General features: G+C 35.7%; 7 non-coding genes across 7 annotated transcripts; all 7 read right to left on the bottom strand.

The window, feature by feature from the left end:
- Window positions 1–640: 640 nt before the first annotated feature.
- TRNAT-UGU (transfer RNA threonine (anticodon UGU)) lies at window positions 641–733 on the bottom strand. The gene is given in 2 exon segments: window positions 641–676; window positions 696–733. It is a non-coding gene; the product is annotated as a tRNA-Thr (tRNA).
- A 2,588-nt stretch (window positions 734–3,321) lies between these two features.
- TRNAI-UAU (transfer RNA isoleucine (anticodon UAU)) lies at window positions 3,322–3,414 on the bottom strand. Its single transcript is given in 2 exon segments — window positions 3,322–3,357; window positions 3,377–3,414. It is a non-coding gene; the product is annotated as a tRNA-Ile (tRNA).
- A 5,294-nt stretch (window positions 3,415–8,708) lies between these two features.
- TRNAT-UGU (transfer RNA threonine (anticodon UGU)) lies at window positions 8,709–8,801 on the bottom strand. Its single transcript is given in 2 exon segments — window positions 8,709–8,744; window positions 8,764–8,801. It is a non-coding gene; the product is annotated as a tRNA-Thr (tRNA).
- A 1,695-nt stretch (window positions 8,802–10,496) lies between these two features.
- Window positions 10,497–10,589, bottom strand: TRNAI-UAU (transfer RNA isoleucine (anticodon UAU)). The gene is given in 2 exon segments: window positions 10,497–10,532; window positions 10,552–10,589. It is a non-coding gene; the product is annotated as a tRNA-Ile (tRNA).
- A 5,302-nt stretch (window positions 10,590–15,891) lies between these two features.
- Window positions 15,892–15,984, bottom strand: TRNAT-UGU (transfer RNA threonine (anticodon UGU)). Its single transcript is given in 2 exon segments — window positions 15,892–15,927; window positions 15,947–15,984. It is a non-coding gene; the product is annotated as a tRNA-Thr (tRNA).
- Window positions 15,985–17,679: 1,695 nt separating this feature from the next.
- Window positions 17,680–17,772, bottom strand: TRNAI-UAU (transfer RNA isoleucine (anticodon UAU)). Its single transcript is given in 2 exon segments — window positions 17,680–17,715; window positions 17,735–17,772. It is a non-coding gene; the product is annotated as a tRNA-Ile (tRNA).
- A 2,596-nt stretch (window positions 17,773–20,368) lies between these two features.
- TRNAT-UGU (transfer RNA threonine (anticodon UGU)) lies at window positions 20,369–20,461 on the bottom strand. Its single transcript is given in 2 exon segments — window positions 20,369–20,404; window positions 20,424–20,461. It is a non-coding gene; the product is annotated as a tRNA-Thr (tRNA).
- Between the last annotated feature and the right edge of the window lie 3,506 nt (window positions 20,462–23,967).

The following is a 23,967-nucleotide window of genomic DNA, read 5'->3' as shown; positions in this document are numbered from 1 at the left end:
AGGTTTAAAAAACAACAACAACAATGTTATCATAATTAATGTCATATTTTAGCTTCTGCAGTCATTTTTTACAAGCTAAACACTGCAAGACTGTTTTACAGTTGAAGCAAGGATAAAATATCAACTCTAGTGATAAGACACTTGCTGTAATGACTTCCACCCCATATGGGACTTGGACCCCAGGCTTAGGAGGGCAGTGACTTATCCATTATGCCAGTGGTGCTTACTGATGTTCTTATTTAAGACTGTTAGGTTTTTAATAGTCAATTGTTTATTTTTTAGGAAAAAGTGAAGCTGTTTACTGTGTTCTTTGCATTACCAGGTCCAGCAAGAAATCTGCAGGTACTATCCAGAGCTGTCAGTATGGATTATCATGCTATATTGCAGAAAATCAATTTGATGCAACTGCTTTACCAACAGTATGTTAATCTTTTCCATTGCTGTTTTGTTGGCTGACTGAAGGAAGATATGCAGTGCATTTGAACCAAAGCAGATGTGTGCTGACAACTTAAATGCACAATCATGTTTGTGTTTTTTCTTTCTTTCTTCCATCCTTTGTAATATCTTGTTACATATTAAGGTAGCGGTTTATAATCAATGACTAATGACTTTAGAAAAGGAAAAAAACAGTATACAAAAATGCTCCAGGTGAGGCTTGAACTCACAACCTCGGCATTGCTCAACAGATACTGTCTTACAAGTACCGCACGCTGACCAATTGCGCCACTGGAGCACTTTTCAGCATTAATTGATTATGCTAGATGTGGATTTTATTCAATCAGTACAGTCATAAGAATTGAAAAAGAAAATCATTTTTGGTGATGAATGATGAGCAACAAAGGAACATGCATGCCAGATGGCACTTGAATAAGCTGTCCACGGTGATAGAAAAGGTTTAAAAAACAACAACAACAATGTTATCATAATTAATGTCATATTTTAGCTTCTGCGGTTATTTTTTACAAGCTAAACACTGCAAGACTGTTTTACAGTTGAAGCAAGGATAAAATATCAACTCTAGTGATGAGACACTTGCTGTAATGTCTTCCACCCCATATGGGACTTGGACCCCTGGCTTAGGAGGGCAGTGACTTATCCATTATGCCAGTGGTGCTTACTGATGTTCTTATTTAAGACTGTTAGGTTTTTAATAGTCAATTATTTATTTTTTAGGAAAAAGTGAAGCTGTTTACTGTGTTCTTTGCATTACCAGGTCCAGCAAGAAATCTGCAGGTACTATCCAGAGCTGTCAGTATGGATTATCATGCTATATTGCAGAAAATCAATTTGATGCAACTGCTTTACCAACAGTATGTTAATCTTATCCATTGCTGTTTTGTTGGCTGACTGATGGAAGATATGCAGTGCATTTGAACCAAAGCAGATGTGTGCTGACAACTTAAATGTACAATCATGTTTGTGTTTTTTCTTTCTTTCTTTCTTTCTTCCATCCTTTGTAATATCATATTAAATATTAAGGTAGCAGTTTATAATCAATGACTAATGACATAAGAAAAGGAAAAAACAAACATTATACAAAGATGCTCCAGGTGAGGCTTGAACTCACAACCTCGGCATTGCTCAACAGATACTGTCTTATAAGTACCGCGCACTGACCAATAGCACCAATGGAGCACTTTGCAGCATTAATTGGTTATGCTAGATGTGGATTTTATTCAATACAATCAGTACAGTCATAAGAATTGAAAAAGAAAATCATTTTTGGTGATGAATGATGAGCAACAAAGGAACATGCGTGCCAGATGGCACTTGAATAAGCTGTCCACGGTGATAGAAAAGGTTTAAAAAAAACAACAACAATGTTATTTTTGTCATATTTTAGCTTCTGTGGTCATTTTTTACAAGCTAAACACTGCAAGACTGTTTTACAGTTGAAGCAAGGATAAAATATCAACTCTAGTGATGAGACACTTGCTGTAATGACTTCCAACTCTGACAGAACTTACACCCACAACCACTGGCTTAGGAGAACAGTACCTTACCCACTATGCTAGTGGTGCTTACTGATGTCCTTATTTAAGACTGATAGGTTTTTAATAGTTAATTATTTATTTTTGAAAAAAATTGAAGCTGTTTACTGTGTTCTTTGCATTACCAAGTCCAGCGAGAAATGTGCTGGTACTATCCAGAGCTGTCAGTATGGATTATCATGCTATATTGCAGAAAATCAATTTGATGCAACTGCTTTACCAACAGTATGTTAATCTTTTCCATTGCTGTTTTGTTGGCTGACTGAAGGAAGATATGCAGTGCATTTGAACCAAAGCAGATGTGTGCTGACAACTTAAATGCACAATCATGTTTGTGTTTTTTCTTTCTTTCTTCCATCCTTTGTAATATCTTATTACATATTAAGGTAGCAGTTTATAATCAATGACATAAGAAAAGGAAAAAAAAACAGTATACAAAGATGCTCCAGGCGAGGCTTGAACTTACAACCTCAGCATTGCTCAACAGATACTTTCTTACAAGTACCGCGTGCCGACCAATATCACCACTGGAGCACTTTGCAGCATTGGTTGGTTCTGCTAGATGTGGATTTTATCAATACAATTAGTACAGTCATAAGAATTGAAAAAGAAAATCATTTTTGGTGATGAATTATGAGCAACAAATGAACATGCATGTCAGATGGTACTTGAATAAGCTGTCCACTGTGATAGAAAAGGTTTAAAAAAAAAAACAACAACAATGTTATCATAATAAATGTCATATTTTAGCTTCTGTGGTCATTTTTTGCAAGCTAAACACTGCAAGACTGTTTTACAGTTGAAGCAAGGATAAAATATCAACTCTAGTGATGAGACACTTGCTGTAATGACTTCCACCCCATATGGGACTTGGACCCCCTGGCTTAGGAGGGCAGTGACTTATCCATTATGCCAGTGGTGCTTACTGATGTCCTTATTTAAGACTGATTGGTTTTTAATAGTCAATTATTTATTTTTGAAAAAAAGTGAAGCTGTTTACTGTGTTCTTTGCATTACCAAGTCCAGCAAGAAATGTGCTGGTACTAACCAGAGCTGTCAGTATGGATTATCATGCTATATTGCAGAAAATCAATTTGATGCAACTGCTTTACCAACAGTATGTTAATCTTTTCCATTGCTGTTTTGTTGGTTGACTAAGCAGTGCATTTGAACCAAAGCAGATGTGTGCTGACAACTTAAATGCACAATCATGTTTGTGTTTTTTCTTTCTTTCTTCTATCCTTTGTAATATCATATTAAATATTAATGTAGCAGTTTATAATCAATGACTAATGACATAAGAAAAGGAAAAAAAACCAGTATACAAAGATGCTCCAGGTGAGGCTTGAACTCACAACCTCAGCATTGCTCAACAGATACTGGCTTATAAGTACCGCGCGCTGACCAATTGCGCCACTGGAGCACTTTGCAGCATTAATAGGTTATGCTAGATGTGGATTTTATTCAATACAATCAGAACAGTCATAAGAATTGAAAAATCATTTTTGGTGATGAATGATGAGCAACAAAGGAACATGCATGCCAGATGGCACTTGAATAAGCTGTCCACGGTGATAGAAAAGGTTTAAAAAACAACAACAACAATGTTATCATAATTAATGTCATATTTTAGCTTCTGTGGTCATTTTTTACAAGCTAAACACTGCAAGACTGTTTTACAGTTGAAGCAAGGATAAAATATCAACTCTAGTGATGAGACACTTGCTGTAAATAACTTCCAACTCAGACGGGACTTAAACCCACAATCTCTGGCTTAGGAGAACAGTGCCTTACCCATTATGCCAGTGGTGCTTACTGATGTCCTTATTTAAGACTGATAGGTTTTTAATAGTCAATTATTTATTTTTGAAAAAAATTGAAGCTGTTTACTGTGTTCTTTGCATTACCAAGTCCAGTAAGAAATGTGCTGTTACTATCCAGAGCTGTCAGTATGGATTATCATGCTATATTGCAGAAAATCAATTTGATGCAACTGCTTTGCCAACAGTATGTTAATCTTTTCCATTGCTGTTTTGTTGGCTGACTGAAGGAAGATATGCAGTGCATTTGAACCAAAGCAGATGTGTGCTGACAACTTAAATGCACAATCATGTTTGTGTTTTTTCTTGCTTTCTTCCATCCTTTGTAATATCTTATTAAATATTAATGTAGCAGTTTATAATCAATGACTAATGACATAAGAAAAGGAAAAAACAAACATTATACAAAGATGCTCCAGGTGAGGCTTGAACTCACAACCTCGGCATTGCTCAACAGATACTGTCTTATAAGTACCGCGCACTGACCAATTGCACCAATGGAGCACTTTGCAGCATTAATTGGTTATGCTAGATGTGGATTTTATTCAATACAATCAGTACAGTCATAAGAATTGAAAAAGAAAATCATTTTTGGTGATGAATGATGAGCAACAAAGGAACATGCGTGCCAGATGGCACTTGAATAAGCTGTCCACGGTGATAGAAAAGGTTTAAAAAAAACAACAACAATGTTATTTTTGTCATATTTTAGCTTCTGTGGTCATTTTTTACAAGCTAAACACTGCAAGACTGTTTTACAGTTGAAGCAAGGATAAAATATCAACTCTAGTGATGAGACACTTGCTGTAATGACTTCCAACTCTGACAGAACTTACACCCACAACCACTGGCTTAGGAGAACAGTACCTTACCCACTATGCTAGTGGTGCTTACTGATGTCCTTATTTAAGACTGATAGGTTTTTAATAGTCAATTATTTATTTTTGAAAAAAATTGAAGCTGTTTACTGTGTTCTTTGCATTACCAAGTCCAGCGAGAAATGTGCTGGTACTATCCAGAGCTGTCAGTATGGATTATCATGCTATATTGCAGAAAATCAATTTGATGCAACTGCTTTACCAACAGTATGTTAATCTTTTCCATTGCTGTTTTGTTGGCTGACTGAAGGAAGATATGCAGTGCATTTGAACCAAAGCAGATGTGTGCTGACAACTTAAATGCACAATCATGTTTGTGTTTTTTCTTTCTTTCTTCCATCCTTTGTAATATCTTATTACATATTAAGGTAGCAGTTTATAATCAATGACATAAGAAAAGGAAAAAAAAACAGTATACAAAGATGCTCCAGGCGAGGCTTGAACTCACAACCTCAGCATTGCTCAACAGATACTTTCTTACAAGTACCGCGTGCCGACCAATAGCACCACTGGAGCACTTTGCAGCATTGGTTGGTTCTGCTAGATGTGGATTTTATCAATACAATTAGTACAGTCATAAGAATTGAAAAAGAAAATCATTTTTGGTGATGAATTATGAGCAACAAATGAACATGCATGTCAGATGGTACTTGAATAAGCTGTCCACTGTGATAGAAAAGGTTTAAAAAAAAAAACAACAACAATGTTATCATAATAAATGTCATATTTTAGCTTCTGTGGTCATTTTTTGCAAGCTAAACACTGCAAGACTGTTTTACAGTTGAAGCAAGGATAAAATATCAACTCTAGTGATGAGACACTTGCTGTAATGACTTCCACCCCATATGGGACTTGGACCCCCTGGCTTAGGAGGGCAGTGACTTATCCATTATGCCAGTGGTGCTTACTGATGTCCTTATTTAAGACTGATTGGTTTTTAATAGTCAATTATTTATTTTTGAAAAAAAGTGAAGCTGTTTACTGTGTTCTTTGCATTACCAAGTCCAGCAAGAAATGTGCTGGTACTAACCAGAGCTGTCAGTATGGATTATCATGCTATATTGCAGAAAATCAATTTGATGCAACTGCTTTACCAACAGTATGTTAATCTTTTCCATTGCTGTTTTGTTGGTTGACTAAGCAGTGCATTTGAACCAAAGCAGATGTGTGCTGACAACTTAAATGCACAATCATGTTTGTGTTTTTTCTTTCTTTCTTCTATCCTTTGTAATATCATATTAAATATTAAGGTAGCAGTTTATAATCAATGACTAATGACATAAGAAAAGGGAAAAAAACAGTATACAAAGATGCTTCAGGTGAGGCTTGAACTCACAACCTCAGCATTGCTCAACAGATACTGGCTTATAAGTACCGCGCGCTGACCAATTGCGCCACTGGAGCACTTTGCAGCATTAATTGGTTATGCTAGATGTGGATTTTATTCAATACAATCAGAACAGTCATAAGAATTGAAAAATCATTTTTGGTGATGAATGATGAGCAACAAAGGAACATGCATGCCAGATGGCACTTGAATAAGCTGTCCACGGTGATAGAAAAGGTTTAAAAAACAACAACAACAATGTTATCATAATTAATGTCATATTTTAGCTTCTGTGGTCATTTTTTACAAGCTAAACACTGCAAGACTGTTTTACAGTTGAAGCAAGGATAAAATATCAACTCTAGTGATGAGACACTTGCTGTAAATAACTTCCAACTCAGACGGGACTTAAACCCACAATCTCTGGCTTAGGAGAACAGTGCCTTACCCATTATGCCAGTGGTGCTTACTGATGTCCTAATTTAAGACAGATAGGTTTTTAATAGTCAATTATTTATTTTTGAAAAAAATTGAAGCTGTTTACTGTGTTCTTTGCATTACCAAGTCCAGTAAGAAATGTGCTGTTACTATCCAGAGCTGTCAGTATGGATTATCATGCTATATTGCAGAAAATCAATTTGATGCAACTGCTTTACCAACAGTATGTTAATCTTTTCCATTGCTGTTTTGTTGGCTGACTGAAGGAAGATATGCAGTGCATTTGAACCAAAGCAGATGTGTGCTGACAACTTAAATGCACAATCATGTTTGTGTTTTTTCTTTCTTTCTTCCATCCTTTGTAATATCTTATTAAATATTAAGGTAGCAGTTTATAATCAATGACTAATGACTTAAGAAAAGGAAAAAAAAACAGTATACAAAGATGCTCCAGGTGAGGCTTGAACTCACAACCTCGGCATTGCTCAACAGATACTGTTTTATAAGTACCGCGCGCGTGCTGACCAATTGCGCCACTGGAGCACTTTTCATTATTTATTGGTTATGCTAGATGTGGATTTTATTCAATACAATCAGTACAGTCATAAGAATTGAAAAAGAAAATCATTTTTGGTGATGAATGATGAGCAACAAAGGAACATGCATGCTAGATGGCACTTGAATAAGCTGTCCACGGTGATAGAAAAGGTTTAAAAAACAACAACAACAACAATGTTATCATAATAAATGTCATATTTTAGCTTCTGTGGTCATTTTTTGCAAGCTAAATACTGCAAGACTGTTTTACAGTTGAAGCAAGGATAAAATATCAACTCTAGTGATGAGACACTTGCTGTAATGACTTCCACCCCATATGGGACTTGGACCCCCTGGCTTAGGAGGGCAGTGACTTATCCATTATGCCAGTGGTGCTTACTGATGTCCTTATTTAAGACTGATAGGTTTTTAATAGTCAATTATTTATTTTTGAAAAAAATTGAAGCTGTTTACTGTGTTCTTTGCATTACCAAGTCCAGCGAGAAATGTGCTGGTACTATCCAGAGCTGTCATTATGGATTATCATGCTATATTGCAGAAAATCAATTTGATGCAACTGCTTTACCAACAGTATGTTAATCTTTTCCATTGCTGTTTTGTTGGCTGACTGAAGGAAGATATGCAGTGCATTTGAACCAAAGCAGATGTGTGCTGACAACTTAAATGTACAATCATGTTTGTGTATTTTCATTCTTTCTTCCATCCTTTGTAATATTATATTAAATATTAAGGTAGCAGTTTATAATCAATGACTAATTACATAAGAAAAGGAAAAAAAAAATACAGTATACAAAGATGCTCCAGGTGAGGCTTGAACTCACAACCTCAGCATTGCTCAACAGATATTGGCTTATAAGTACCGCGCGCTGACCAATTGCGCCACTGGACCACTTTGCAGCATTAGTTGGTTATGCTAGATGTGGATTTTATTCAATACAATCAGAACAGTCATAAGAATTGAAAAAGAAAATCATTTTTGGTGATGAATGATGAGCAACAAAGGAACATGCATGCCAGATGGCACTTGAATAAGCTGTCCACGGTGATAGAAAAGGTTTAAAAAACAACAACAACAACAACAATGTTATCATAATAAATGTCATATTTTAGCTTCTGTGGTCATTTTTTGCAAGCTAAATACTGCAAGACTGTTTTACAGTTGAAGCAAGGATAAAATATCAACTCTAGTGATGAGACACTTGCTGTAATGACTTCCACCCCATATGGGACTTGGACCCCCTGGCTTAGGAGGGCAGTGACTTATCCATTATGCCAGTGGTGCTTACTGATGTCCTTATTTAAGACTGATAGGTTTTTAATAGTCAATTATTTATTTTTGAAAAAAATTGAAGCTGTTTACTGTGTTCTTTGCATTACCAAGTCCAGCGAGAAATGTGCTGGTACTATCCAGAGCTGTCAGTATGGATTATCATGCTATATTGCAGAAAATCAATTTGATGCAACTGCTTTACCAACAGTATGTTAATCTTTTCCATTGCTGTTTTGTTGGCTGACTGAAGGAAGATATGCAGTGCATTTGAACCAAAGCAGATGTGTGCTGACAACTTAAATGCAGAATCATGTTTGTGTTTTTTCTTTCTTTCTTCCATCCTTTGTAATATCATATTAAATATTAAGGTAGCAGTTTATAATCAATTACATAAGAAAAGGAAAAAAAAAATACAGTATACAAAGATGCTCCAGGTGAGGCTTGAACTCACAACCTCAGCATTGCTCAACAGATATTGGCTTACAAGTACCGCGCGCTGACCAATTACACCACTGGAGCACTTTGCAGCATTGGTTGGTTCTGCTAGATTTGGATTTTATCAATACAATTAGTACAGTCATAAGAATTGAAAAAGAAATTCATTTTTGGTGATGAATTATGAGCAACAAATGAACATGCATGTCAGATGGTACTTGAATAAGCTGTCCACTGTGATAGAAAAGGTTTAAAAAAAAAAACAACAACAATGTTATCATAATAAATGTCATATTTTAGCTTCTGTGGTCATTTTTTGCAAGCTAAACACTGCAAGACTGTTTTACAGTTGAAGCAAGGATAAAATATCAACTCTAGTGATGAGACACTTGCTGTAATGACTTCCACCCCATATGGGGCTTGGACCCCCTGGCTTAAGAGGGCAGTGACTTATCCATTATGCCAGTGGTGCTTACTGATGTCCTTATTTAAGACTGATAGGTTTTTAATAGTCAATTATTTATTTTTGAAAAAAAGTGAAGCTGTTTACTGTGTTCTTTGCATTACCAAGTCCAGCAAGAAATGTGCTGGTACTAACCAGAGCTGTCAGTATGGATTATCATGCTATATTGCAGAAAATCAATTTGATGCAACTGCTTTACCAACAGTATGTTAATCTTTTCCATTGCTGTTTTGTTGGTTGACTAAGCAGTGCATTTGAACAAAAGCAGATGTGTGCTGACAACTTAAATGCACAATCATGTTTGTGTTTTTTCTTTCTTTCTTCTATCCTTTGTAATATCATATTAAATATTAAGGTAGCAGTTTATAATCAATGACTAATGACATAAGAAAAGGGAAAAAAACAGTATACAAAGATGCTTCAGGTGAGGCTTGAACTCACAACCTCAGCATTGCTCAACAGATACTGGCTTATAAGTACCGCGCGCTGACCAATTGCGCCACTGGAGCACTTTGCAGCATTAATTGGTTATGCTAGATGTGGATTTTATTCAATACAATCAGAACAGTCATAAGAATTGAAAAATCATTTTTGGTGATGAATGATGAGCAACAAAGGAACATGCATGCCAGATGGCACTTGAATAAGCTGTCCACGGTGATAGAAAAGGTTTAAAAAACAACAACAACAATGTTATCATAATTAATGTCATATTTTACCTTCTGTGGTCATTTTTTACAAGCTAAACACTGCAAGACTGTTTTACAGTTGAAGCAAGGATAAAATATCAACTCTAGTGATGAGACACTTGCTGTAAATAACTTCCAACTCAGACGGGACTTAAACCCACAATCTCTGGCTTAGGAGAACAGTGCCTTACCCATTATGCCAGTGGTGCTTACTGATGTCCTTATTTAAGACTGATAGGTTTTTAATAGTCAATTATTTATTTTTGAAAAAAATTGAAGCTGTTTACTGTGTTCTTTGCATTACCAAGTCCAGTAAGAAATGTGCTGTTACTATCCAGAGCTGTCAGTATGGATTATCATGCTATATTGCAGAAAATCAATTTGATGCAACTGCTTTACCAACAGTATGTTAATCTTTTCCATTGCTGTTTTGTTGGCTGACTGAAGGAAGATATGCAGTGCATTTGAACCAAAGCAGATGTGTGCTGACAACTTAAATGCACAATCATGTTTGTGTTTTTTCTTTCTTTCTTCCATCCTTTGTAATATCTTATTAAATATTAAGGTAGCAGTTTATAATCAATGACTAATGACTTAAGAAAAGGAAAAAAAAACAGTATACAAAGATGCTCCAGGTGAGGCTTGAACTCACAACCTCGGCATTGCTCAACAGATACTGTTTTATAAGTACCGCGTGCTGACCAATTGCACCACTGGAGCACTTTTCAGCATTTATTGGTTATGCTAGATGTGGATTTTATTCAATACAATCAGTACAGTCATAAGAATTGAAAAAGAAAATCATTTTTGGTGATGAATGATGAGCAACAAAGGAACATGCATGCTAGATGGCACTTGAATAAGCTGTCCACGGTGATAGAAAAGGTTTAAAAAACAACAACAACAACAATGTTATCATAATAAATGTCATATTTTAGCTTCTGTGGTCATTTTTTGCAAGCTAAATACTGCAAGACTGTTTTACAGTTGAAGCAAGGATAAAATATCAACTCTAGTGATGAGACACTTGCTGTAATGACTTCCACCCCATATGGGACTTGGACCCCCTGGCTTAGGAGGGCAGTGACTTATCCATTATGCCAGTGGTGCTTACTGATGTCCTTATTTAAGACTGATAGGTTTTTAATAGTCAATTATTTATTTTTGAAAAAAATTGAAGCTGTTTACTGTGTTCTTTGCATTACCAAGTCCAGCGAGAAATGTGCTGGTACTATCCAGAGCTGTCATTATGGATTATCATGCTATATTGCAGAAAATCAATTTGATGCAACTGCTTTACCAACAGTATGTTAATCTTTTCCATTGCTGTTTTGTTGGCTGACTGAAGGAAGATATGCAGTGCATTTGAACCAAAGCAGATGTGTGCTGACAACTTAAATGTACAATCATGTTTGTGTATTTTCATTCTTTCTTCCATCCTTTGTAATATTATATTAAATATTAAGGTAGCAGTTTATAATCAATGACTAATTACATAAGAAAAGGAAAAAAAAAATACAGTATACAAATATGCTCCAGGTGAGGCTTGAACTCACAACCTCAGCATTGCTCAACAGATACTGGCTTATAAGTACCGCGCGCTGACCAATTGCGCCACTGGACCACTTTGCAGCATTAGTTGGTTATGCTAGATGTGGATTTTATTCAATACAATCAGAACAGTCATAAGAATTGAAAAAGAAAATCATTTTTGGTGATGAATGATGAGCAACAAAGGAACATGCATGCCAGATGGCACTTGAATAAGCTGTCCACGGTGATAGAAAAGGTTTAAAAAACAACAACAACAACAACAATGTTATCATAATAAATGTCATATTTTAGCTTCTGTGGTCATTTTTTGCAAGCTAAATACTGCAAGACTGTTTTACAGTTGAAGCAAGGATAAAATATCAACTCTAGTGATGAGACACTTGCTGTAATGACTTCTACCCCATATGGGACTTGGACTCCCTGGCTTAGGAGGGCAGTGACTTATCCATTATGCCAGTGGTGCTTACTGATGTCCTTATTTAAGACTGATAGGTTTTTAATAGTCAATTATTTATTTTTGAAAAAATTGAAGCTGTTTACTGTGTTCTTTGCATTACCAAGTCCAGCGAGAAATGTGCTGGTACTATCCAGAGCTGTCAGTATGGATTATCATGCTATATTGCAGAAAATCAATTTGATGCAACTGCTTTACCAACAGTATGTTAATCTTTTCCATTGCTGTTTTGTTGGCTGACTGAAGGAAGATATGCAGTGCATTTGAACCAAAGCAGATGTGTGCTGACAACTTAAATGCACAATCATGTTTGTGTTTTTTCTTTCTTTCTTCCATCCTTTGTAATATCATATTAAATATTAAGGTAGCAGTTTATAATCAATGACATAAGAAAAGGAAAAAAAACAGTATACAAAGATGCTCCAGGCGAGGCTTGAACTCACAACCTCAGCATTGCTCAACAGATACTTTCTTACAAGTACCGCGTGCCGACCAATAGCACCACTGGAGCACTTTGCAGCATTGGTTGGTTCTGCTAGATGTGGATTTTATCAATACAATTAGTACAGTCATAAGAATTGAAAAAGAAAATCATTTTTGGTGATGAATTATGAGCAACAAATGAACATGCATGTCAGATGGTACTTGAATAAGCTGTCCACTGTGATAGAAAAGGTTTAAAAAAAAAAACAACAACAATGTTATCATAATAAATGTCATATTTTAGCTTCTGTGGTCATTTTTTGCAAGCTAAACACTGCAAGACTGTTTTACAGTTGAAGCAAGGATAAAATATCAACTCTAGTGATGAGACACTTGCTGTAATGACTTCCACCCCATATGGGACTTGGACCCCCTGGCTTAGGAGGGCAGTGACTTATCCATTATGCCAGTGGTGCTTACTGATGTCCTTATTTAAGACTGATTGGTTTTTAATAGTCAATTATTTATTTTTGAAAAAAAGTGAAGCTGTTTACTGTGTTCTTTGCATTACCAAGTCCAGCAAGAAATGTGCTGGTACTAACCAGAGCTGTCAGTATGGATTATCATGCTATATTGCAGAAAATCAATTTGATGCAACTGCTTTACCAACAGTATGTTAATCTTTTCCATTGCTGTTTTGTTGGTTGACTAAGCAGTGCATTTGAACCAAAGCAGATGTGTGCTGACAACTTAAATGCACAATCATGTTTGTGTTTTTTCTTTCTTTCTTCTATCCTTTGTAATATCATATTAAATATTAAGGTAGCAGTTTATAATCAATGACTAATGACATAAGAAAAGGGAAAAAAACAGTATACAAAGATGCTTCAGGTGAGGCTTGAACTCACAACCTCAGCATTGCTCAACAGATACTGGCTTATAAGTACCGCGCGCTGACCAATTGCGCCACTGGAGCACTTTGCAGCATTAATTGGTTATGCTAGATGTGGATTTTATTCAATACAATCAGAACAGTCATAAGAATTGAAAAATCATTTTTGGTGATGAATGATGAGCAACAAAGGAACATGCATGCCAGATGGCACTTGAATAAGCTGTCCACGGTGATAGAAAAGGTTTAAAAAACAACAACAACAATGTTATCATAATTAATGTCATATTTTAGCTTCTGTGGTCATTTTTTACAAGCTAAACACTGCAAGACTGTTTTACAGTTGAAGCAAGGATAAAATATCAACTCTAGTGATGAGACACTTGCTGTAAATAACTTCCAACTCAGACGGGACTTAAACCCACAATCTCTGGCTTAGGAGAACAGTGCCTTACCCATTATGCCAGTGGTGCTTACTGATGTCCTAATTTAAGACAGATAGGTTTTTAATAGTCAATTATTTATTTTTGAAAAAAATTGAAGCTGTTTACTGTGTTCTTTGCATTACCAAGTCCAGTAAGAAATGTGCTGTTACTATCCAGAGCTGTCAGTATGGATTATCATGCTATATTGCAGAAAATCAATTTGATGCAACTGCTTTACCAACAGTATGTTAATCTTTTCCATTGCTGTTTTGTTGGCTGACTGAAGGAAGATATGCAGTGCATTTGAACCAAAGCAGATGTGTGCTGACAACTTAAATGCACAATCATGTTTGTGTTTTTTCTTTCTTTCTTCCATCCTTTGTAATATCTTATTAAATATTAAGGTAGCAGTTTATAATCAATGACTAATGACTTAAGAAAAGGAAAAAAAAACAGTATACAAAGATGCTCCAGGTGAGGCTTGAACTCACAACCTCGGCATTGCTCAACAGATACTGTTTTATAAGTACCGCGCGCGTGCTGACCAATTGCGCCACTGGAGCACTTTTCATTATTTATTGGTTATGCTAGATGTGGATTTTATTCAATACAATCAGTACAGTCATAAGAATTGAAAAAGAAAATCATTTTTGGTGATGAATGATGAGCAACAAAGGAACATGCATGCTAGATGGCACTTGAATAAGCTGTCCACGGTGATAGAAAAGGTTTAAAAAACAACAACAACAACAATGTTATCATAATAAATGTCATATTTTAGCTTCTGTGGTCATTTTTTGCAAGCTAAATACTGCAAGACTGTTTTACAGTTGAAGCAAGGATAAAATATCAACTCTAGTGATGAGACACTTGCTGTAATGACTTCCACCCCATATGGGACTTGGACCCCCTGGCTTAGGAGGGCAGTGACTTATCCATTATGCCAGTGGTGCTTACTGATGTCCTTATTTAAGACTGATAGGTTTTTAATAGTCAATTATTTATTTTTGAAAAAAATTGAAGCTGTTTACTGTGTTCTTTGCATTACCAAGTCCAGCGAGAAATGTGCTGGTACTATCCAGAGCTGTCATTATGGATTATCATGCTATATTGCAGAAAATCAATTTGATGCAACTGCTTTACCAACAGTATGTTAATCTTTTCCATTGCTGTTTTGTTGGCTGACTGAAGGAAGATATGCAGTGCATTTGAACCAAAGCAGATGTGTGCTGACAACTTAAATGTACAATCATGTTTGTGTATTTTCATTCTTTCTTCCATCCTTTGTAATATTATATTAAATATTAAGGTAGCAGTTTATAATCAATGACTAATTACATAAGAAAAGGAAAAAAAAAATACAGTATACAAAGATGCTCCAGGTGAGGCTTGAACTCACAACCTCAGCATTGCTCAACAGATATTGGCTTATAAGTACCGCGCGCTGACCAATTGCGCCACTGGACCACTTTGCAGCATTAGTTGGTTATGCTAGATGTGGATTTTATTCAATACAATCAGAACAGTCATAAGAATTGAAAAAGAAAATCATTTTTGGTGATGAATGATGAGCAACAAAGGAACATGCATGCCAGATGGCACTTGAATAAGCTGTCCACGGTGATAGAAAAGGTTTAAAAAACAACAACAACAACAACAATGTTATCATAATAAATGTCATATTTTAGCTTCTGTGGTCATTTTTTGCAAGCTAAATACTGCAAGACTGTTTTACAGTTGAAGCAAGGATAAAATATCAACTCTAGTGATGAGACACTTGCTGTAATGACTTCCACCCCATATGGGACTTGGACCCCCTGGCTTAGGAGGGCAGTGACTTATCCATTATGCCAGTGGTGCTTACTGATGTCCTTATTTAAGACTGATAGGTTTTTAATAGTCAATTATTTATTTTTGAAAAAAATTGAAGCTGTTTACTGTGTTCTTTGCATTACCAAGTCCAGCGAGAAATGTGCTGGTACTATCCAGAGCTGTCAGTATGGATTATCATGCTATATTGCAGAAAATCAATTTGATGCAACTGCTTTACCAACAGTATGTTAATCTTTTCCATTGCTGTTTTGTTGGCTGACTGAAGGAAGATATGCAGTGCATTTGAACCAAAGCAGATGTGTGCTGACAACTTAAATGCAGAATCATGTTTGTGTTTTTTCTTTCTTTCTTCCATCCTTTGTAATATCATATTAAATATTAAGGTAGCAGTTTATAATCAATTACATAAGAAAAGGAAAAAAAAAATACAGTATACAAAGATGCTCCAGGTGAGGCTTGAACTCACAACCTCAGCATTGCTCAACAGATATTGGCTTACAAGTACCGCGCGCTGACCAATTACACCACTGGAGCACTTTGCAGCATTGGTTGGTTCTGCTAGATTTGGATTTTATCAATACAATTAGTACAGTCATAAGAATTGAAAAAGAAATTCATTTTTGGTGATGAATTATGAGCAACAAATGAACATGCATGTCAGATGGTACTTGAATAAGCTGTCCACTGTGATAGAAAAGGTTTAAAAAAAAAAACAACAACAATGTTATCATAATAAATGTCATATTTTAGCTTCTGTGGTCATTTTTTGCAAGCTAAACACTGCAAGACTGTTTTACAGTTGAAGCAAGGATAAAATATCAACTCTAGTGATGAGACACTTGCTGTAATGACTTCCACCCCATATGGGGCTTGGACCCCCTGGCTTAAGAGGGCAGTGACTTATCCATTATGCCAGTGGTGCTTACTGATGTCCTTATTTAAGACTGATAGGTTTTTAATAGTCAATTATTTATTTTTGAAAAAAAGTGAAGCTGTTTACTGTGTTCTTTGCATTACCAAGTCCAGCAAGAAATGTGCTGGTACTAACCAGAGCTGTCAGTATGGATTATCATGCTATATTGCAGAAAATCAATTTGATGCAACTGCTTTACCAACAGTATGTTAATCTTTTCCATTGCTGTTTTGTTGGTTGACTAAGCAGTGCATTTGAACAAAAGCAGATGTGTGCTGACAACTTAAATGCACAATCATGTTTGTGTTTTTTCTTTCTTTCTTCTATCCTTTGTAATATCATATTAAATATTAAGGTAGCAGTTTATAATCAATGACTAATGACATAAGAAAAGGGAAAAAAACAGTATACAAAGATGCTTCAGGTGAGGCTTGAACTCACAACCTCAGCATTGCTCAACAGATACTGGCTTATAAGTACCGCGCGCTGACCAATTGCGCCACTGGAGCACTTTGCAGCATTAATTGGTTATGCTAGATGTGGATTTTATTCAATACAATCAGAACAGTCATAAGAATTGAAAAATCATTTTTGGTGATGAATGATGAGCAACAAAGGAACATGCATGCCAGATGGCACTTGAATAAGCTGTCCACGGTGATAGAAAAGGTTTAAAAAACAACAACAACAATGTTATCATAATTAATGTCATATTTTACCTTCTGTGGTCATTTTTTACAAGCTAAACACTGCAAGACTGTTTTACAGTTGAAGCAAGGATAAAATATCAACTCTAGTGATGAGACACTTGCTGTAAATAACTTCCAACTCAGACGGGACTTAAACCCACAATCTCTGGCTTAGGAGAACAGTGCCTTACCCATTATGCCAGTGGTGCTTACTGATGTCCTTATTTAAGACTGATAGGTTTTTAATAGTCAATTATTTATTTTTGAAAAAAATTGAAGCTGTTTACTGTGTTCTTTGCATTACCAAGTCCAGTAAGAAATGTGCTGTTACTATCCAGAGCTGTCAGTATGGATTATCATGCTATATTGCAGAAAATCAATTTGATGCAACTGCTTTACCAACAGTATGTTAATCTTTTCCATTGCTGTTTTGTTGGCTGACTGAAGGAAGATATGCAGTGCATTTGAACCAAAGCAGATGTGTGCTGACAACTTAAATGCACAATCATGTTTGTGTTTTTTCTTTCTTTCTTCCATCCTTTGTAATATCTTATTAAATATTAAGGTAGCAGTTTATAATCAATGACTAATGACTTAAGAAAAGGAAAAAAAAACAGTATACAAAGATGCTCCAGGTGAGGCTTGAACTCACAACCTCGGCATTGCTCAACAGATACTGTTTTATAAGTACCGCGTGCTGACCAATTGCACCACTGGAGCACTTTTCAGCATTTATTGGTTATGCTAGATGTGGATTTTATTCAATACAATCAGTACAGTCATAAGAATTGAAAAAGAAAATCATTTTTGGTGATGAATGATGAGCAACAAAGGAACATGCATGCTAGATGGCACTTGAATAAGCTGTCCACGGTGATAGAAAAGGTTTAAAAAACAACAACAACAACAATGTTATCATAATAAATGTCATATTTTAGCTTCTGTGGTCATTTTTTGCAAGCTAAATACTGCAAGACTGTTTTACAGTTGAAGCAAGGATAAAATATCAACTCTAGTGATGAGACACTTGCTGTAATGACTTCCACCCCATATGGGACTTGGACCCCCTGGCTTAGGAGGGCAGTGACTTATCCATTATGCCAGTGGTGCTTACTGATGTCCTTATTTAAGACTGATAGGTTTTTAATAGTCAATTATTTATTTTTGAAAAAAATTGAAGCTGTTTACTGTGTTCTTTGCATTACCAAGTCCAGCGAGAAATGTGCTGGTACTATCCAGAGCTGTCATTATGGATTATCATGCTATATTGCAGAAAATCAATTTGATGCAACTGCTTTACCAACAGTATGTTAATCTTTTCCATTGCTGTTTTGTTGGCTGACTGAAGGAAGATATGCAGTGCATTTGAACCAAAGCAGATGTGTGCTGACAACTTAAATGTACAATCATGTTTGTGTATTTTCATTCTTTCTTCCATCCTTTGTAATATTATATTAAATATTAAGGTAGCAGTTTATAATCAATGACTAATTACATAAGAAAAGGAAAAAAAAAATACAGTATACAAATATGCTCCAGGTGAGGCTTGAACTCACAACCTCAGCATTGCTCAACAGATACTGGCTTATAAGTACCGCGCGCTGACCAATTGCGCCACTGGACCACTTTGCAGCATTAGTTGGTTATGCTAGATGTGGATTTTATTCAATACAATCAGAACAGTCATAAGAATTGAAAAAGAAAATCATTTTTGGTGATGAATGATGAGCAACAAAGGAACATGCATGCCAGATGGCACTTGAATAAGCTGTCCACGGTGATAGAAAAGGTTTAAAAAACAACAACAACAACAACAATGTTATCATAATAAATGTCATATTTTAGCTTCTGTGGTCATTTTTTGCAAGCTAAATACTGCAAGACTGTTTTACAGTTGAAGCAAGGATAAAATATCAACTCTAGTGATGAGACACTTGCTGTAATGACTTCTACCCCATATGGGACTTGGACTCCCTGGCTTAGGAGGGCAGTGACTTATCCATTATGCCAGTGGTGCTTACTGATGTCCTTATTTAAGACTGATAGGTTTTTAATAGTCAATTATTTATTTTTGAAAAAATTGAAGCTGTTTACTGTGTTCTTTGCATTACCAAGTCCAGCGAGAAATGTGCTGGTACTATCCAGAGCTGTCAGTATGGATTATCATGCTATATTGCAGAAAATCAATTTGATGCAACTGCTTTACCAACAGTATGTTAATCTTTTCCATTGCTGTTTTGTTGGCTGACTGAAGGAAGATATGCAGTGCATTTGAACCAAAGCAGATGTGTGCTGACAACTTAAATGCACAATCATGTTTGTGTTTTTTCTTTCTTTCTTCCATCCTTTGTAATATCATATTAAATATTAAGGTAGCAGTTTATAATCAATGACATAAGAAAAGGAAAAAAAACAGTATACAAAGATGCTCCAGGCGAGGCTTGAACTCACAACCTCAGCATTGCTCAACAAATACTTTTTTACAAGTACCGCACGCTGACCAATTACACCACTGGAGCACTTTGCAGCATTGGTTGGTTCTGCTAGATTTGGATTTTATCAATACAATTAGTACAGTCATAAGAATTGAAAAAGAAATTCATTTTTGGTGATGAATTATGAGCAACAAATGAACATGCATGTCAGATGGTACTTGAATAAGCTGTCCACTGTGATAGAAAAGGTTTAAAAAAAAACCAACAACAATGTTATCATAATAAATGTCATATTTTAGCTTCTGTGGTCATTTTTTGCAAGCTAAACACTGCAAGACTGTTTTACAGTTGAAGCAAGGATAAAATATCAACTCTAGTGATGAGACACTTGCTGTAATGACTTCCACCCCATATGGGACTTGGACCCCCTGGCTTAGGAGGGCAGTGACTTATCCATTATGCCAGTGGTGCTTACTGATGTCCTTATTTAAGACTGATAGGTTTTTAATAGTCAATTATTTATTTTTGAAAAAAATTGAAGCTGTTTACTGTGTTCTTTGCATTACCAAGTCCAGCGAGAAATGTGCTGGTACTATCCAGAGCTGTCAGTATGGATTATCATGCTATATTGCAGAAAATCAATTTGATGCAACTGCTTTACCAACAGTATGTTAATCTTTTCCATTGCTGTTTTGTTGGCTGACTGAAGGAAGATATGCAGTGCATTTGAACCAAAGCAGATGTGTGCTGACAACTTAAATGCAGAATCATGTTTGTGTTTTTTCTTTCTTTCTTCCATCCTTTGTAATATCATATTAAATATTAAGGTAGCAGTTTATAATCAATGACATAAGAAAAGGAAAAAAAACAGTATACAAAGATGCTCCAGGCGAGGCTTGAACTCACAACCTCAGCATTGCTCAACAGATACTTTCTTACAAGTACCGCGCGCTGACCAATTACACCACTGGAGCACTTTGCAGCATTGGTTGGTTCTGCTAGATTTGGATTTTATCAATACAATTAGTACAGTCATAAGAATTGAAAAAGAAATTCATTTTTGGTGATGAATTATGAGCAACAAATGAACATGCATGTCAGATGGTACTTGAATAAGCTGTCCACTGTGATAGAAAAGGTTTAAAAAAAAACAACAACAATGTTATCATAATAAATGTCATATTTTAGCTTCTGTGGTCATTTTTTGCAAGCTAAACACTGCAAGACTGTTTTACAGTTGAAGCAAGGATAAAATATCAACTCTAGTGATGAGACACTTGCTGTAATGACTTCCACCCCATATGGGACTTGGACCCCCTGGCTTAGGAGGGCAGTGACTTATCCATTATGCCAGTGGTGCTTACTGATGTCCTTATTTAAGACTGATAGGTTTTTAATAGTCAATTATTTATTTTTGAAAAAAAGTGAAGCTGTTTACTGTGTTCTTTGCATTACCAAGTCCAGCAAGAAATGTGCTGGTACTAACCAGAGCTGTCAGTATGGATTATCATGCTATATTGCAGAAAATCAATTTGATGCAACTGCTTTACCAACAGTATGTTAATCTTTTCCATTGCTGTTTTGTTGGTTGACTAAGCAGTGCATTTGAACCAAAGCAGATGTGTGCTGACAACTTAAATGCACAATCATGTTTGTGTTTTTTCTTTCTTTCTTCTATCCTTTGTAATATCATATTAAATATTAAGGTAGCAGTTTATAATCAATGACTAATGACATAAGAAAAGGGAAAAAAACAGTATACAAAGATGCTTCAGGTGAGGCTTGAACTCACAACCTCAGCATTGCTCAACAGATACTGGCTTATAAGTACCGCGCGCTGACCAATTGCGCCACTGGAGCACTTTGCAGCATTAATTGGTTATGCTAGATGTGGATTTTATTCAATACAATCAGAACAGTCATAAGAATTGAAAAATCATTTTTGGTGATGAATGATGAGCAACAAAGGAACATGCATGCCAGATGGCACTTGAATAAGCTGTCCACGGTGATAGAAAAGGTTTAAAAAACAACAACAACAATGTTATCATAATTAATGTCATATTTTAGCTTCTGTGGTCATTTTTTACAAGCTAAACACTGCAAGACTATTTTACAGTTGAAGCAAGGATAAAATATCAACTCTAGTGATGAGACACTTGCTGTAAATAACTTCCAACTCAGACGGGACTTAAACCCACAATCTCTGGCTTAGGAGAACAGTGCCTTACCCATTATGCCAGTGGTGCTTACTGATGTCCTTATTTAAGACTGATAGGTTTTTAATAGTCAATTATTTATTTTTGAAAAAAATTGAAGCTGTTTACTGTGTTCTTTGCATTACCAAGTCCAGTAAGAAATGTGCTGTTACTATCCAGAGCTGTCAGTATGGATTATCATGCTATATTGCAGAAAATCAATTTGATGCAACTGCTTTACCAACAGTATGTTAATCTTTTCCATTGCTGTTTTGTTGGCTGACTGAAGGAAGATATGCAGTGCATTTGAACCAAAGCAGATGTGTGCTGACAACTTAAATGCACAATCATGTTTGTGTTTTTTCTTTCTTTCTTCCATCCTTTGTAATATCTTATTAAATATTAAGGTAGCAGTTTATAATCAATGACTAATGACTTAAGAAAAGGAAAAAAAAACAGTATACAAAGATGCTCCAGGTGAGGCTTGAACTCACAACCTCAGCATTGCTCAACAGATACTGTTTTATAAGTACCGCGTGCTGACCAATTGCGCCACTGGAGCACTTTTCAGCATTTATTGGTTATGCTAGATGTGGATTTTATTCAATACAATCAGTACAGTCATAAGAATTGAAAAAGAAAATCATTTTTGGTGATGAATGATGAGCAACAAAGGAACATGCATGCTAGATGGCACTTGAATAAGCTGTCCACGGTGATAGAAAAGGTTTAAAAAACAACAACAACAATGTTATCATAATAAATGTCATATTTTAGTTTCTGTGGTCATTTTTTGCAAGCTAAATACTGCAAGACTGTTTTACAGTTGAAGCAAGGATAAAATATCAACTCTAGTGATGAGACACTTGCTGTAATGACTTCCACCCCATATGGGACTTGGACCCCCTGGCTTAGGAGGGCAGTGACTTATCCATTATGCCAGTGGTGCTTACTGATGTCCTTATTTAAGACTGATAGGTTTTTAATAGTCAATTATTTATTTTTGAAAAAAATTGAAGCTGTTTACTGTGTTCTTTGCATTACCAAGTCCAGCGAGAAATGTGCTGGTACTATCCAGAGCTGTCATTATGGATTATCATGCTATATTGCAGAAAATCAATTTGATGCAACTGCTTTACCAACAGTATGTTAATCTTTTCCATTGCTGTTTTGTTGGCTGACTGAAGGAAGATATGCAGTGCATTTGAACCAAAGCAGATGTGTGCTGACAACTTAAATGTACAATCATGTTTGTGTATTTTCATTCTTTCTTCCATCCTTTGTAATATTATATTAAATATTAAGGTAGCAGTTTATAATCAATGACTAATTACATAAGAAAAGGAAAAAAAAAATACAGTATACAAAGATGCTCCAGGTGAGGCTTGAACTCACAACCTCAGCATTGCTCAACAGATACTGGCTTATAAGTACCGCGCGCTGACCAATTGCGCCACTGGACCACTTTGCAGCATTAGTTGGTTATGCTAGATGTGGATTTTATTCAATACAATCAGAACAGTCATAAGAATTGAAAAAGAAAATCATTTTTGGTGATGAATGATGAGCAACAAAGGAACATGCATGCCAGATGGCACTTGAATAAGCTGTCCACGGTGATAGAAAAGGTTTAAAAAACAACAACAACAACAACAACAATGTTATCATAATAAATGTCATATTTTAGCTTCTGTGGTCATTTTTTGCAAGCTAAATACTGCAAGACTGTTTTACAGTTGAAGCAAGGATAAAATAGCAACTCTAGTGATGAGACACTTGCTGTAATGACTTCCACCCCATATGGGACTTGGACCCCCTGGCTTAAGAGGGCAGTGACTTATCCATTATGCCAGTGGTGCTTACTGATGTCCTTATTTAAGACTGATAGGTTTTTAATAGTCAATTATTTATTTTTGAAAAAAAGTGAAGCTGTTTACTGTGTTCTTTGCATTACCAAGTCCAGCAAGAAATGTGCTGGTACTAACCAGAGCTGTCAGTATGGATTATCATGCTATATTGCAGAAAATCAATTTGATGCAACTGCTTTACCAACAGTATGTTAATCTTTTCCATTGCTGTTTTGTTGGTTGACTAAGCAGTGCATTTGAACAAAAGCAGATGTGTGCTGACAACTTAAATGCACAATCATGTTTGTGTTTTTTCTTTCTTTCTTCTATCCTTTGTAATATCATATTAAATATTAAGGTAGCAGTTTATAATCAATGACTAATGACATAAGAAAAGGGGAAAAAACAGTATACAAAGATGCTTCAGGTGAGGCT

Source organism: Pseudophryne corroboree, chromosome 4 (genome assembly GCF_028390025.1).
Source record: "Pseudophryne corroboree isolate aPseCor3 chromosome 4, aPseCor3.hap2, whole genome shotgun sequence".
Taxonomy (NCBI): Eukaryota; Metazoa; Chordata; class Amphibia; order Anura; family Myobatrachidae; genus Pseudophryne; species Pseudophryne corroboree.
The sequence above is the reverse complement of the archived record's forward strand: the minus strand, read 5'-3'. Positions and strand labels throughout refer to the sequence as shown.